The sequence below is a fragment of the Phocoena phocoena genome, chromosome 12 (assembly GCF_963924675.1).
Source record: "Phocoena phocoena chromosome 12, mPhoPho1.1, whole genome shotgun sequence".
NCBI classification, from domain to species: Eukaryota; Metazoa; Chordata; class Mammalia; order Artiodactyla; family Phocoenidae; genus Phocoena; species Phocoena phocoena.
In genome coordinates this window covers 30,140,778-30,157,107 of record NC_089230.1, presented here as the reverse complement: position 1 = coordinate 30,157,107, position 16,330 = coordinate 30,140,778, and positions in this window count along the sequence as shown.

Here is a 16,330-nt window from a genome sequence, read left to right as displayed (position 1 = left end):
ACCCAATAACATCTTATAGTTAGAAAATAATTTAAGGCATTGGCTTTCAAAATTTTTTAACCATGATAGGAAAAAAATGCATTTTAGATAATGACTCAACACACATGTAAGTACACATTTGTAACAGAAGCAGATGTTTTCATTAAAAATATCCTTAGCTCATTCAATTCACTAACACTCTCTATTTTATGCTATTTCATTTTTTTCAAATGAGTAGGGTTCCCACCTCAATAATGTTACTAATCACAATTAGAAAAACATGACTTTAGAGATTATATGATCACACATATTTAGCCCACCAATTTTTAAATTCCTATATATAAAACTTCCAAAATGACCCTCTTTTTAGACAAGTGCCTTCAGTATAGCAAAATAAATAGCTGAACAAGTGTAGTTTCTCATCTATTTCTATCTCTCTGTTATTCTGCCAAAGGAAATCATAGGATCATTATGACAGATTGATTATCAGTTCCAATTCTTACTCTCCTAGCATCTACACCTTTGTCTTTGCTTCACTGGGAGTGGAAGGTACTACCCTGTCCTTTGAGCCCGAGCTTTGCCACTTGGCTTGTTTGGGCCAAAAGAGTGTAGACAGAAATAAAAGTGTGCCAGTTCCAGCCTAGTTGTCAGGAGGGCTCAAGTGTTTGTGAATGTCCTCTGTGCCATCCCCATGAGGAGAACACGCCCTGGAGAAGCCCACTTGTCCAGGGAGGCTGAGAGGCATGCAGAGCAGACTAGGGCATGGAGATATGCAGTATATGGCAGAGCCACCCTAGCTGACCCTACAGATTCATGAACTTAAGTGGCTATTATCTTAAGCCACTGAGTTTTGGGCTGGTTTGTTACACAACATTGTCATGGGAATAACTAACTGAGTTAATTCTATTTCTGAAAGAAGTCACTGAAATCTATTACCCATTCTCTTGCCTTGGAGAAATACTGACACCAGAGAAGTACTGACACCACACGATGGGCCACCTGTGATCTAAACAGCCATTGACAAAAACTGCAACAGCACAAAGAAAGAAAGCAAAAAATAAAAATTACCCCATACTAGGTGAAGTTGACCTTTTACAAAGTAAATGTAACTCCATCTTCAGAAATTCCTAGATATTAAAGGTCAGTTCAAGAAATAACTCCAAGTTCACTTCTTATTAACAGTACATAGAAAATATCATTCATCTTTCCAAAAATTAGTTCAATGTGTGCCTGACTCATGTGTATACCTGTCATTTTGTGAATGACTGAGAAAGCATAATGCCTCACATATTGGAGTTTATTAAGCTCCAGGAAATCAAAGATCTTATCTGCTTTGTTCACTACTGTCTCTCCATCACCTAAAATAGTGCCTGCAAACCATAAACACCCAATACACATTTGCTCATTGAACGATATTGATTTACTGATTAAACTTATTATTTTTAAAAATCAAAGTATTACATTGATATGGAACTCTTATAGCTCCACTTGTGTTAATTACTAAACTTCACCACCAGTCAATCTTTTCATTTTAAGTCTAGTTATTTTTTTCACCTGAAAATTTCTTTAACCAACAATGACTGAGTGCTAGGCTTGTGAGATGAAAGATAATTATGATTCTTTCTGCCAGGAATAGATAGCTAATGGTGAGACAGACATGCAAACTGTTGGTCATATTACAATAGAGAGAATGTTAAACGGAAATATAAAGGCCGTGTATGGGAGCACATAAGAGAGATCTTGAAAGCACCTGTGGTACCCAGGAAAGGCTTCACATAGAAGCTGAATCTAGAAAGAGGGTCTCAGAAAATTTCTCAAAAAGACTAAATTTAAAATGGCAAATACGCACAAAATCTTTTTATTTAGTCTTAATAAACTAATTTCATAGTGGAAAATTAAAGTCCTTTAATCAGTAAGGATCATGTTTTACATTTTTATTATCTTATTCCAGCATTCTTTTTATCAACAGAATTGTATTGAGTGTGTACTTCAAGTGTTCAAAGTAAAGTTTCTCCATTTTGTCAAACACACACACACTTAAAAAATATTTAAGCTAGCAAATGACTTTTTTGCCATTCTGTAATGCATTTATTTTGAATTTTTTATTGAAATATATCTGATATATAACATTGTGTAAATTTAAGGTGTAGAACATGTTGATTTGATACTCATATACTGTAATATGATTTCCATTATAGCAATAATTGTCTTAATTCCCACAGTCCAAACAGAAAGCTAAATTTTCCTTTATCCCTTTTGTTGCCTTGGCAAGGAACAAAACTGAGCATCTCAATTTGTATTTTGAATAGCTTAATATCATTTTTATGACTGGCATGTTTCTATGGGTATGTTGAGATTTTCAAAATATGTCTCTAAAATTATTTCTATTATATGTGAATAGTACTACTTGAGCACTTATTATGAATGGAGTTATGCTAAATGCTTAAGTAATATTTTTACTTAATCCTCACAATAACCAAATGAAGTAGGTGTCATTATTCCCACTTTACAGGTTATGATGAATCTGAGAGAGATCCAGTGGCTTTTCCAACATCATATTACCAAGAATGGCAAAACCAGAAATCTAACCAAAGCCATGCTCTTCAAGAGGATTCTACGCTGCCTCCAGAGACAAGCTTTATGATATCAGTAGCAGTTCGTTATTGAAGATATCACAATCTCACATACCACGTAAAGAAGAGAAGAAAAATGTAATGAAACGAACTGAGTAAAGGGAAAAAGGAGTAAGTAGAGAGAATTATTCTCAGTAACATGACTGCTTTCTCTCTATCCACATATATCTTAGATATGAAAAAAAAGATCTTTAAGAGAGATGCGAGTATCTCCACTGAGATAGGCTTGAGCAGTGGGTCTTGATGATGATGGAGGGGAAGATCTGCCCCCAGGGGACATTAGGCAATATCTGGAGACATTATTTATTACAGCTGGGGGAGGGGGGTGGGAAGAGTGCCATGAGCATCTTGTGGGTAGAGGTCAGGGATGCTACTAAACATCCAACTGTGCACACAGGACAGTCCCCACAACAGTTATCTAACAAAAAATGGCAATGGTGCCAAGGTTAAGAAATCCTGGGTTAAAATGATACCCTCAGTTTTTATGAGTTTTAAGACTGTCTTAACTAATATTTGCAGAAAAAATAACTTCAAATTGCCTTCTTCCAGAAAAAGTGATACTTCAAGGAAAAGAGAGACTGCCTGAAATAATGGGCATGGGATAGGACTAGAAATAAAAGATAATAGAAGGCCTGAGATTGGTTCAAGATGTCAGAGTAGGACATGCTCTCACACCCTCTGGTGAGAGTACCGGAATCACAACTAACTGCTGAACAGTCATTGACAGGAAGATACTGGAACTCACCAAAAAAGACACCCCGCATCCAAAGACAAAGGAGAAGCCACAGTGAGATGATAGGAGGGGTGCAATCACAATAAAATCAAATCCCATAACCGCTGGGTGGGTGACTCAAAAACTGAGAACACTTATACCACAGAAGTCCACCCACTGGAGTGAAGGTTCTGAGCCCCACATCAGGCTTCCCAACCTGGGGGTCTGGCAATGGGAGGAGGAATTCCTAGAGAATCAGACTTTGAAGGCTAGCAGGATTTCATTGCGGGACTTCGACAAGACTGGGGGAAACAGAGACTCCACTCTTGGAGGGCACACACAAAGTTGTGTGAGCATCGGGACCCAGGGGAACGAGCAGTGACCCCATAGGAGACTGAACCAGAACTACCTGCTAGTGTTGGAGGGACTCCTGCAGAGGTAGGGGGTGGCTGTGTCTCACCGTGAAGACAAGGACACTGGCAGCAGAAATTCTGGGAAGTACTACTTGGCGTGAGACTCCCAGAGTCTGCCACTAGCCCCCAAAAAGAGCCTGGGTAGGCTCCAGTGTTCGGTCGCCTCAGGCACCTCAGACAACTAACAGGGAGGGAACCCAGCCCCAGCCATCAATAGTCAAACAGAATAAAGTTTACTGAGCTCTGCCCACCAGAGCAACAGTCAGCTCTACCCACCACCAGTCCCCCCCATCAGGAAACTTGCACGAGCCTCTTAGACAGCCTCATCCACCAGAGGGCAGACAGCAGAAGCAAGAACAACAATCCTGCAGCCTGTGGAACAAAACCCACATACACAGAAAGATAGACAAGATGAAAAGGCAGAGGGCTATGTACCAGATGAAGGAACAAGATAAAACCCCAGAAAAACAACTAAATGAAGTGGAGATAGGCAACCTTCCAGAAAAAGAATTCAGAATAAGGATAGTGAAGATGATCCAGGACCTCGGAAAAAGAATGCAAGTAAAGATCAAGAAGATGCAAGAAATGTTTAACAAAGACCTAGAAGAATTAAAGAACAAACAAAGATGAACAATACAATAACTGAAATGAAAACTACACTAGAAGGAATCAATAGCAGAACAACTGAGGCAGAAGAACGGATAAGTAACCTGGAAGACAGAATGGTGGAATTCACTGCTGTGGAACAGAATAAAGAAAAAAGAATGAAAAGAAATGAAACAGCCTAAGAGACATCTGGGACAACATTAAACGAAACAACATTCGCATTATAGGGGTCCCAGAAGGAGAAGAGAGAGAGAAAGGACCCAATAAAATATTTGAAGAGATTATAGTCGAAAACTTCCCTAACATGGGAAAGGAAATAGCCACCCAAGTCCAGGAAGTGCACAGAGTCCCATACAGGATAAACCCAAGGGGAAACACGCCGAGACACATAGTAATCAAATTGGCAAAAATTAAAGACAAAGAAAAATTATTCAAAGCAGCAAGGGAAAAACGACAAATAACATACAAGGGAACTCCCATAAAGTTAACTGCTGATTTCTCAGCAGAAAATCTACAAGCCAGACGGAAGCGGCATGATATACTTAAAGTGATGAAAGGGAAGAACCTACAACCAAGATTACTCTACCCAGCAAGGATCTCATTCAGATTCGATGGAGAAATCAAAAGCTTTACAGACAAGCAAAAGCTAAGAGAATTCAGCACCACCAAACCAGCTCTACAATAAATGCTAAAGGAACTTCTCTAAGTGGGGAAACAAGAGCAGAAAAAGACCTACAAAAATGAACCCAAAACAATTAAGAAAATGGTCTTAGGAACATACATATCGTTGATTACCTTAGACGAGAATGGATTAAATGCTCCAACTAAAAGACACAGGCTTGCTGAATGGATACAAAAACAAGACCCATATATATGCTGTCTACAAGAGACCCACTTCAGACCTACGGACACATACAGGCTAAAAGTGAGGGGGTGGAAAGAGATATTCCATGCAAATGGAAATCAAAAGAAAGCTGTAGTAGCAATACTCATATCAGATAAAATAGACTTTAAAATAAAGAATGTTATGAGACAAGGAAGGAAACTACATAATGATCAAGGGATCAATCCAAGAAGAAGTTATAACAAGTATAAATATATATGCAGGGCTTCCCTGGTGGCACAGTGGTTGAGAATCTGCCTGCCAATGCAGGGGACACGGGTTCGAGTCCTAGTCTGGGAAGATCCCACATGCCACGGAGCAAATAGGCCCATGAGCCACAACTACTGAGCCTGTGCATTTGAAGCTTGTGCTCTGCAAAAAGAGAGGCCGCAACAGTGAGAGGTCTGCGCACCACGATGAAGAGTGGCCTCTGCTCGCCGCAATTAAAGAAAGCCCTTGCACAGAAATGAAGACCCAACAGAGCCAAATAAATAAAGAAATAAATAGCGTTTCCTTTAAAAATAAATAAAGAAAGAAATATTTGTTGAATTCATGAATTAATCTCTTTTAAAATATATATATATAAACAAACAACATAGGAGCACCTCAATACATAAGGCAACAGCTAACAGCTAAAAAAGAGGAAATTGACAGTAATACAATAATAGTGGGGACTTTAACACCTCACTCACACCAATGGGCAGATCATCCAAACAGAAAATTAATAAGGAAACATAAGCTTTAAATGACACAATAGACCAGATAGATTTAATTGATATTTATAGGACGTTCCATTCAGAAACAGCAGATTACACTTTCTTCTCAACTGTGCATGGAACGTTCTCCAGGATAGATCACATCTTAGGTCACAAGTCAAGCCTCAGTAAATTTAGGAAAACTGAAATCATATCAAGCATCTTTTCTGACCACAACGCTATGAGATTAGAAATCAATTCCAGCGAAAAAAACGTAAAAAACACAAACACATGGAGTCTAAACAATACGTTACTAAATAACCAAGAGATCACTGAAGAAATCAAACAGGGAATCCAAAAATACATTGAGACAAATGACAATGAAAACACGACGATCCAAAACCTATGGGATGAAGCAAAAGCAGTTCTAAGAGGGAAGTTTATAGCAATACAATCCTACCTCAAGAAACAACAAACATCTCAAGTAAACAATCTACCCTTACACCTAAAGGAACTAGAGAAACAAGAACAAACAAAACCCAAAGTTAATAGAAGGAAAGAAATCATAAAAATCAGATCAGAAATAAATGAAATAGAAACAAAGAAAACAATAGCAAAGATCAATAAAACTAAAAGCTGGTTCTTTGAGAAGGTAAACAAAATTGATAAACCATTAACGAGACTCATCAAGAAAAAGAGGGAGTGGACTCAAATCAATAAAATTGGAAATGAAAAAGGAGAAGTTACCACACCACAGAAATACAAAGCATCCTAAGAGATTACTACAAGCAACTCTATGCCAACAAAATGGACAACCTGGAAGAAATGGACAAATTCTTAGAAAGGTATAACCTTCCAAGACTGAACCAGGAAGAAATATAAAATATGAACAGACCAATCACAAGTAATGAAATTGAAACTGGGATTAAAAATCTTCCAACAAACAAAAGTCCAGGACCAGATGGCTTCAGAGGTGAATTCTATTAAACATTTAGAGAAGAGCTAACACCCATCCTTCTCAAACTCTTCCAAGAATTGCAGAGCAAGGAACACTCCCAAACTCACTCTGTGAGGCCACCATCACCCTGATACCAAAACCAGACAAAGATACTACAAACAAACAAACAAAAAAATTACAGACCAATATCACTGATGAATATAGATGCAAAAATCCTCAATGAAATACTAGCAAACAGAATCCAACAACACATTAAAAGGATCATACACCATGATCAAGTGGGATTTATCCCAGGGATGCAAGGATTCTTCAATATATGCAAATCAATCAACATGATACACCATATTAACAAATTGAAGAATAAAAACCATATGGTCATCTCAATAGATGCAGAAAAACCTTTTGACAAAATTCAACAACGATTTATGATAAAAACTCTCCAGAAAGTAGGCATAGAGGGAACCTACCTCAACATAATAAAGGCCATATATGACAAACCCACAGCAAACATCATTCTCAATGGTGAAAAATTGAAAACATTTCCTCTAAGATCAGGAAGAAGACAAAGATGTCCACTCTCACCACTATTATTATTATTTTTTTTTTTTTTCGGTACGCAGGCCTCTCACTGTTGTGGCCTCTCCTGTTGCGGAGCACAGGCTCCGGATACGCAGGCTCAGCGGCCATGGCTTATGGGGCCAGCTGCTCCACGGTATGTGGGATCTTTCCAGACCGGGGCACGAACCCATGTCCCCTGCATCGGCAGGCGGACTCTCAACCACTGTGCCACCAGGGAAGCCCTCACCACTATTATTCAACATAGTTTTGGAAGTCCTAGCCATGGCACTCAGAGAAGAAAAAGAAATAAAAGGAATCCAAATTCGAAAAGAAGAAGTAAAACTGTCACTGTTTGCAGATGACATGATACTATACATTGAGAATCCTAAAGATGCCGTCAGAAAACTACTAGAGCTAATCAATGAATCTGGTAATGTTGCAGGACACAAAATTAATGCACAGAGATCTCTTGCATTCCTATACACTAATGATGAGAAATTTGAAAGAGAAATTTAGGAAACACTCCCATTTACCACTGCAACAAAAAGAATAAAATACCTAGGAATAAACCTACCTAGGGAGACAAAACACCCATATGCAGAAAACTATAAGACACTGATGAAAGAAATTAAAGATGATACCAACAGATGGAGAGATACACCATGTTCTTGGATTGGAAGAATCAACACTGTGAAAATGACTATACTACGCAAAGCAATCTACAGGTTCAATGCAATCCCTATCAAATTACCAATGGCATTTTTTACAGAACTAGAACAAAAAATCTTAAAATTTGTATGGAGACACAAAAGACCCCAAATAGCCAAAGTGGTCTTGAGGGAAAAAAACGGAGCTGGAGGAATCAGGCTCCTGGACTTCAGACTATACTACAAAGCTACAGTAAGCAAGACAATATGGTACTGGCACAAAAACAGAAATATAGATCAATGGAACAGGATAGAAAGCCCAGAGGTAAACCCATGCACCTATGGTCAACTAATCTGTGACAAAGGAGGCAAGGAGATAGAATGGAGAAAAGACAGTCTCTTCAATAAGTGGTGCTGGGAAAACTGGACAGCTACCTGTAAAAGAATGAAATTAGAACATTCCCTAACACCATACACAAAAATAAACTCAAAATGGATTAGAGACCTAAATGTAAGACTGGACACTGTAAAACTCTTAGAGGAAAACATAGGAAGAACACTCTTTTTTTTTATTTTATTTTTTTTTATTTTTTTTAAACATCTTTATTGGGGTATAATTGCTTTACAATGGTGTGTTAGTTTCTGCTTTACAACAAAGTGAATCAGCTATACATATACACATGTTCCCATATGGGAAGAACACTCTTTGACATAAATCACAGCAAGATCTTTTTTGATCCACCTCCTAGAGTAATGGAAATAAAAACCAAAATAAACAAAAATGGACCTAATGAAATTTAAAATATTTTGCACAGCAAAGGAAACCATAAACAAGACGAAAGGACAACCCTCAGAATGGGAGACAATATTTGCAAACGAATCAACGGACAAAGGATTAATCTCTAAAATATATAAACAGCTCATGCAGCTCAATATTAAAAAAACAAACAACCCAATCAAAAAATGGGCAGAAGACCTAAACAGACCTTTCTCTAAAGAAGACATACAGATGGCCAAGAGGCACATGAAAAGCTGCTCAACATCACTAATTATTAGAGAAATGCAAATCAAAACTACAATGAGGTATCACCTCACACCAGTTAGAATGGGCATCATCAGAAAATCTACAAACAACAAATGCTGGCGAGGGTGTGGAGAAAAGGGGACCCTCTTGCACTGTTGGTGGGAATGTAAATTGATACAGCCACCCTGAAGAACAGTATGGAGGTTCCTTAAAAAACTAAAAATAGAATTACCATATGATCCAGCAATCCCACTACTGGGTATATACCCTGAGAAAACCATAATTCAAAAAGACACATGCAGCCCAATGTTCTTTGCAGCACTATTTACAATAGCCAGGACATGGAAGCAACCTAAATGTCCATCGACAGATGAATGGATATAGAAGATGTGGTACATATCTACAATGGAATATTAGCCATAAAAAGGAATGAAATTTGGTCATTTGTAGAGATGTGGATGGATCCAGAGACTGTCATACAGAGTGAAGTAAGTCAGAAAGAGAAAAACAAATATCTTATATGAATGCATATCTGTGGAACCTAGAAAAATGGTACAGATGAACCAGTTTGCAGGGCAGAAATTGAGACACAGATGCAGAAAACAAACAGATGCAGGAAACAAACCAAGGCGGGACAGTGGCAGGGGGGCGGTGGTGGTGTGATGAACTGGGAAATTGGGATCGACATATATACACTAATATGTATAAAATGGGTAACTAATAAGAACCTACTGTATAAAAAAATAAATAAAATTAAAATTAAAAAAAGATAATAAAAATAAAAGGATAAATACTCACTTCCCAGTTCTATTGATAACTTTATACATGGGCACATGACCAAACTTCTGTGAACATCAGCTTCCTAATTATAAAATGAAAGATTGATTATTTTCAGTTCCACCATCCAATGGCTGTTAGTGAAGACACGATCCACGTCTCTGGATGTGCAGGCTCTCTGCTGATCTCTTCGGTTGGGGCACTTCTGTAGAATTCGTGAGCTCCTGGAAGACAGGGAGCTCTACTCACTGCTATATCCTTAGGACCTCGAACATAGTAGGTGCTCAAAAACTACCGATCAGTTGACTGTCTGAGATTTCTAGCAGATTAGATGAATATTCACGCCTATAGCACAAGAGCAGTCGGAGCTTGTGGTATAGATTCGGAAGGCATCAACTTGGTGGTAATAGTTGAAGCTGTCTGTGGTGGAGGATAAAAAGAGAGAGAGAGAGAAAGAAAGAGTGAGGAAATGGACTGAAAATAAGGTCATAAGTTAAAGAAGCCATCATTAGTGATTTTGAAGCAATGTCAATGGATTATTGTAGACTAGGGGGAGGAGGTCAGAGGAAAGCTAGATTCACGACACTAGAAAGATAGTGCATAGTGAAAAAATAGAAGTATCTGCGTTCAATCAATTTTTTGAGACATGTGACAGTGAAAGGAAGCTGAAAATGGAATATTAGTGAAGAGATGAAAAGTTCAGGGAATTATAAGGGCAAATACAAATTCAAAATAAAAGGCTTAATTCTCCTTTTTGAAAATAAGGGAAGAGACTCCTTCTCTCCCTTAGAGCATTTATTTAAAAGAAAAAAAGTGTAAGTTCTTTCTCTGTCTCTTTGAAATATAGGTAAATCTTTTGTAAAAGCTCAGTAAGCTGGCTCTTGCTAGCTTTACGACCCAGGAAGGCCTTGCTCAAGGACCTGGGAACTATCTCTGAAATATAATTATTAAGGAAGATGATGCCCCTAGCTCCCAGTTTCTGTGGGTTGGTAGGAGCTTAAGCTCAGCAGACACTTCACTCCTAGGATGCAAAACTATCTTTTGTCATAAAGAGGAGTTTATATTTCCTTTGGATAAAGCCAATTAGCACAGATGGTCAGCCCAACTACCAAGTGAATTTAGGATAAACTACGTGTGACAAATGGTGTGCTGTCGGTCCTTTTTCTTGAGGACTAGTTATTGTTTACCTTGAGAACATGTATGTATTAGTCAGGGTTCTCCAGAAAAACAGAGCCAGTAGGTTGTATATGTATATATGGAGAGATTTATTATAGGGAATTGACTCGCGTGATTATGGGCACCGACAAGTCTCAGGATCTGCAGGGTGAGATGGCAATTTGGAGATGGAGGAGAGCCAATGGTGTAGTTTCAGTCCAAAGGCCGACAGGCTCGGGACCTAAGAGTCGTCAATGCTGCAGTTTGAATCCAAAGGCAGAAAAAAGCCAATGTCCTCGTTCAAAAACAATCAGGCAGAAGGAATTCTCTTTTACTTGGCAAAGGTCAGCTTTTTGGTTCTGTTCAGTCCCTCGACAGATTTGTGTTTACCAGAGTGGGGCGAGGGGGAATTGGATGAAGGTAGTCAAAAGGTATAAACTTACAGTTATAAGATAAATAAGTACTTGGGATATAATGTACAACAGGATAAATATAATTAACATTGCTGTATGTTATATATGAAAATTAAGAGAGAAAATCCTGAGTTCTTATCACAAGAAAAAATTTTTCTGTTTCTTTAATTTTGTATCTATATGAGGTGATGGATGTTCACTAAACTTGTGAAAATCACTTCATAATGCATGTAAGTCAAATCATTATGTTGTACACCTTAAATTTATACAGTGCTGTATGTCAATTATATCTCAATAAAACTGGAGTTAAAAAATAAAGTCAGTTCATCACACACACACACACACACACACACACACAAATAGTGTGGAGGCTGAAAAGCAAAGTGGTACTTCAAAAATTGTAATCAGTTCAGAGCCCTGAGGATAGACCAAATGTTAGCAGGTCTCATAAATCTCTTAAAACTCCATTCAGACAATAGACTGGCTCATAAATAAAATCATCCTGATGCCACTAACTCTGAATATTTTCATGAACGTTATAGGGAGGATCTTTGGAGGATTGTTTGTATATCTATTCTTTGGCTACGACAAATAGAAGAATGGAAATGTAATGAGGCATTCGGCTTACACATTTTAGGAAGGATATTTTCTCTTTCTTAACTGACCATAAGACACTACAACTTGAGTCTTAATTTCTTATTGAACTTGAATCTCTGACCCAGATATTATATTCATATGGACCTATAGAGGACAGCCTTCTGCAAACTTTTGTAGGATGTAGGTTTTTTTTTTTTTTTACGCGGGCCTCTCACTGTTGTGGCCTCTCCCGTTGTGGAGCACAGGCTCCGGACGCGCAGGCTCAGCGGCCATGGCTCACGGGCCCAGCCGCTCCGCGGCATGTGGGATCTTCCCGGACCGGGGCACGAACCCGTGTCCCCTGCATCGGCAGGCGGACTCTCAACCATTGCGCCACCAGGGAAGCCCAGGATGTAGGTTTTTATACTGGATCCTTCCTCCTATCTCCTAAGGACCCTAGAATGGAGTGACCCAGTATGAAGTAAATCCATCCTTCTCACTTTCCCCCCAACCCAGGGGAGAGGGGAGGAGGAATAAACTAGGACAATGATTTATGATAGTGAATTTCCCACCGTGTCCAGCTCTGGATCTTCCCTTGCATCTTAGGAATTCTTGAAGACAAGCCCGAAACATAATGCTCATGTGGACACAGCCTAAGCTTGGTTACTCTCAATAATAATTTTTAAAAAAGGGAAATAAGAAGGAAGAAGAGGAGGGGCAAGAGGAGAGGTGAAGAAGAAAGAGGAGGAAGAGGAAGAAACCTGGGAGGAAGCGGGGGGAAAAGGAGGAGTAAGAGGGAGAGAAGGAAGAAAAGGGACGAGAAACAACCTTTACTGAACCTGTATCAGTCACTGGACTAAGGGCATTATGTGAAATCTCTAGTTTATTTCCATAACAACTCTAAAGTAATAGATACTATCATTATCATTGTTTTACAACGGAAGGGACTGAGAATTAGATATTTTAAGTTAAGTTAATACTGAGGGGCAGCAGTGAAGTTTGATTCCAGATTTGTCTGACTCCGGAGTTCCAACTACTAACCACTACCAAAAATTTGAAAGAAAAAAAGTTTGAGTGAAGGGTTTTCTTCTCTAGAGGTGATTTTTCCCGCAGACCCTCCAAACAGCTAGAGAGCGAAAACTGAGATAACTACACTGTTGTGAACTTTGCTTAACATCCATGGATGGATAGGTGGGCAGGGGAATCTTATTAATTACAAGCTAGGCAAGTGAGATAATAACATACTAACAGTAATTTCAAAACATTTTCAAAATAGTATTTGTTTTTGTCTCTAAAATTATTACAGTATATTTTTATCAGCAGTCTCTAAAAATAACTTTCACATATTTATTTCAGTTAAAATTGAATTATAAATATTTTCAGGCTAACAGATTTTATTTTCTTGCTATAATGTTTTTATAATCAATCTTTACAACAACTAGTTTTTTTGTACTAAGTACACACAATGTCAATTAATTTTCACTCATATTGCTATAGCAAGTAAACCCTCAGTTAGTTGTCTTTGATAAAGCAAGATGAAATTTTACCATAGACAGGAAGAAATCAGCAAGTTCACAATTTCAGTTAAGTCAACATCATAATCTGTTAAAACAGTATTTTGTGATACTAATATTTTCATAACTCAATTCAAAATTTATCCATTCATCCTATCTACAAAGCATATTGCCCAAATATTAACTATTTATCAGATAATCTACTACTGTGCTGACAGGTGGCCTTTATTTCCTTTGGCAGCAGTTCAAAGTTTCTAGAATGTATTGATGGCTAAATAGCTATTAACACTGATAAGAGCTCTTGCTGTGTTTCTGTGACTGGACCACCATATGGAGCCGATTTCAAAACAGAAAGATTAAAAGAGCTCACTCTTAACACATGTAAGGGAACACGAAGAGCACATTGTCATTGATCCTTCTAAACTTACCTCCCAAGTCTGAAAACTTTCTACTCTTTCTGTTGACAGTCTTCTCTCAGTGTCTAAGGAAAATTTATATTCTCCATGCCACGTATACAGATATGATTAATTAAGTTCAATCTTTTTTCAGGGTGTATATATATATTTAATATTAATTTTGTTCTCTCACCTAAGCCTTCACCCTGCATTCTATCAAAGTCTGTGACTATTAAAGCTACAAGATTGACTATGAGGAATGTGGTGTATTTAAGGTAAGGATGCAATTAAAACATAACTTTAATAATCACTAAGCAAAATTTCAGTGTCCAGCCCTTCAATCAAACAGGATTAACACTGAGTCCCTCAGGAAGCCACAGTCTAGCATGGCCATGTAAGAAAACACGAGTAACCTAGACTGCTAAAGAACACATTGGACACGAAGTTCAAAGATTCTGGTTTGAGGATCTGATACACCTAAATTAAGAGAGATGAGCACAACACTTTGCTCTCTAAGATAAAATAGAGAAAAATATACCTACTTTGTGAAATAAAAGAAAATACATGTTAAAATATTTTGTAAATTATAAAATGCTATATATAAAACATCAGTGATACCTTTACATACTCCTGGCAAGAAGATACAGATAAAATTGCCCTCAGATCAATGAAAAGGGCAGGGAAAGTTTGAGCAAATGTTGGTATTGGCTCGCAATTAGCAGGTACATGGTACTGACAACAAAGTAATGGGGCAAAAGGCAAAGAGTATAACATAACTATTGGTTTAGAATAAAAGAAGGATAAGTGGCAACCTTGGTGACTCATGGCAGACATTAATCATTTATTGAGTGATTTCTATATGCTAAAGTTAAAGAAGAATGTAAGATACACGCTTTTGAGGACCTTACATTCAGTGATAGACATTACTGTGTTAGCCAATATTTGTGAATTGTTTCCCTTTCCTGGACATGCAGAATTACACTTCCTACTTATTTAAATTTGGCATGGCCATGTGACTTTCTTTGGCCAATAGAATGAGTGGAAATGGCAGGTATCACTCTGGGTGAAAGCATTTAAAAGGCAGTGTGCAATTTCTCCATATTCTTTTCTCATGCTCTAGAAATTATGGGAGCAGTGTTGATAAGATGACACAAGATGAAAAAGCCTGGAGTCTGAGCCTTGACATATAGGCTAGCTGCCCTAGAATAGATTCTGAATGAATAAGAAATAAACTTTTATTTTAATAAACCATGATATTTTTTATATCATTTATTACTGCACCGTTACCTAGCCTATCCTGACTAAAACACATTCTACAGAGAAAGTATAGCATGGTGAAAGAGTGCATTCATCCTTCAGTAGCCAAAGGAGATTGATTTTAGGACCTCCTGTGGATATCAAAATTCTCAGATATTCAAGTCCCTTATACAAAATGGTATAGTATTTGTATATAACCTATGTACATCCTCCGGTACACTTTAAACTATCTCTAGATTACTTATAATACCTAATAAAATGTAAATGCTATGTAAATAGTTGCCAACACACAGAAAATTCAAATTTTGCTTTTTGGAACTTTCTGGAATTTTTTTTCAAATACTTTCAATCTACAGTTGGTTGAATCTGTGGACGCACTAACCACAGATATGGAGGCCCGATCGTACATACATCTGAGGCAAAAGGTGCTGAGTGTTTTACCTCATCCTAACTATTTATTATTGGTTGACTTTGAATATATTACTTAGTCCCTCCGAGCCTCAATGTTATCCTTGTAAAATAACAATGCTTGCTTAAAGAATTGTTTCATGTGAGAAAGTGTCTATTTTTAGTAGTAAATTAGTTAAACAAGGAAGCCATTAGACTAGGAGGTTCTAATAGCTTAGCAACCTATGTAAGCAAACCAAAACCTAAGCCTGTAAATGCCTGGAAGTTAAGAAACCAAAACCTAAGGACAACTAATCACAAACAGCCAACTAGGCTTTCCCAAATAGTTCAATAATTTTATTGAACTATCGCCAATAAAATTATTTCTTGCTTTGCTTTTTCATCTTCTCTATAAAAGCCTTGCCCCTAACTCTTGTCAGTGGAGCTCTCCTAACCACTTCTGGTTTGGTGCTGCCCCATTCAAATTGATTTTTGCTCCAATAAACTCTTAGAACATTTAATATGCCTCATTTTATCTTTTAATAGTTAATCCTTGAAATGCTCATTATTATTATACCTCAGCAATAATGAAATACAGTTGAAATATCTTAAAAATAAACACAACTCTTGTTGGTGCCACTACACATGGATGTCCCAATGCAATGGGTGCTAAAGAGCTATCAAGGGCTGGAAAATAGGAACCGTCCTTTGAGGGTGTGAGGGGTGGGATATTCCCTTGTTCCAGGAA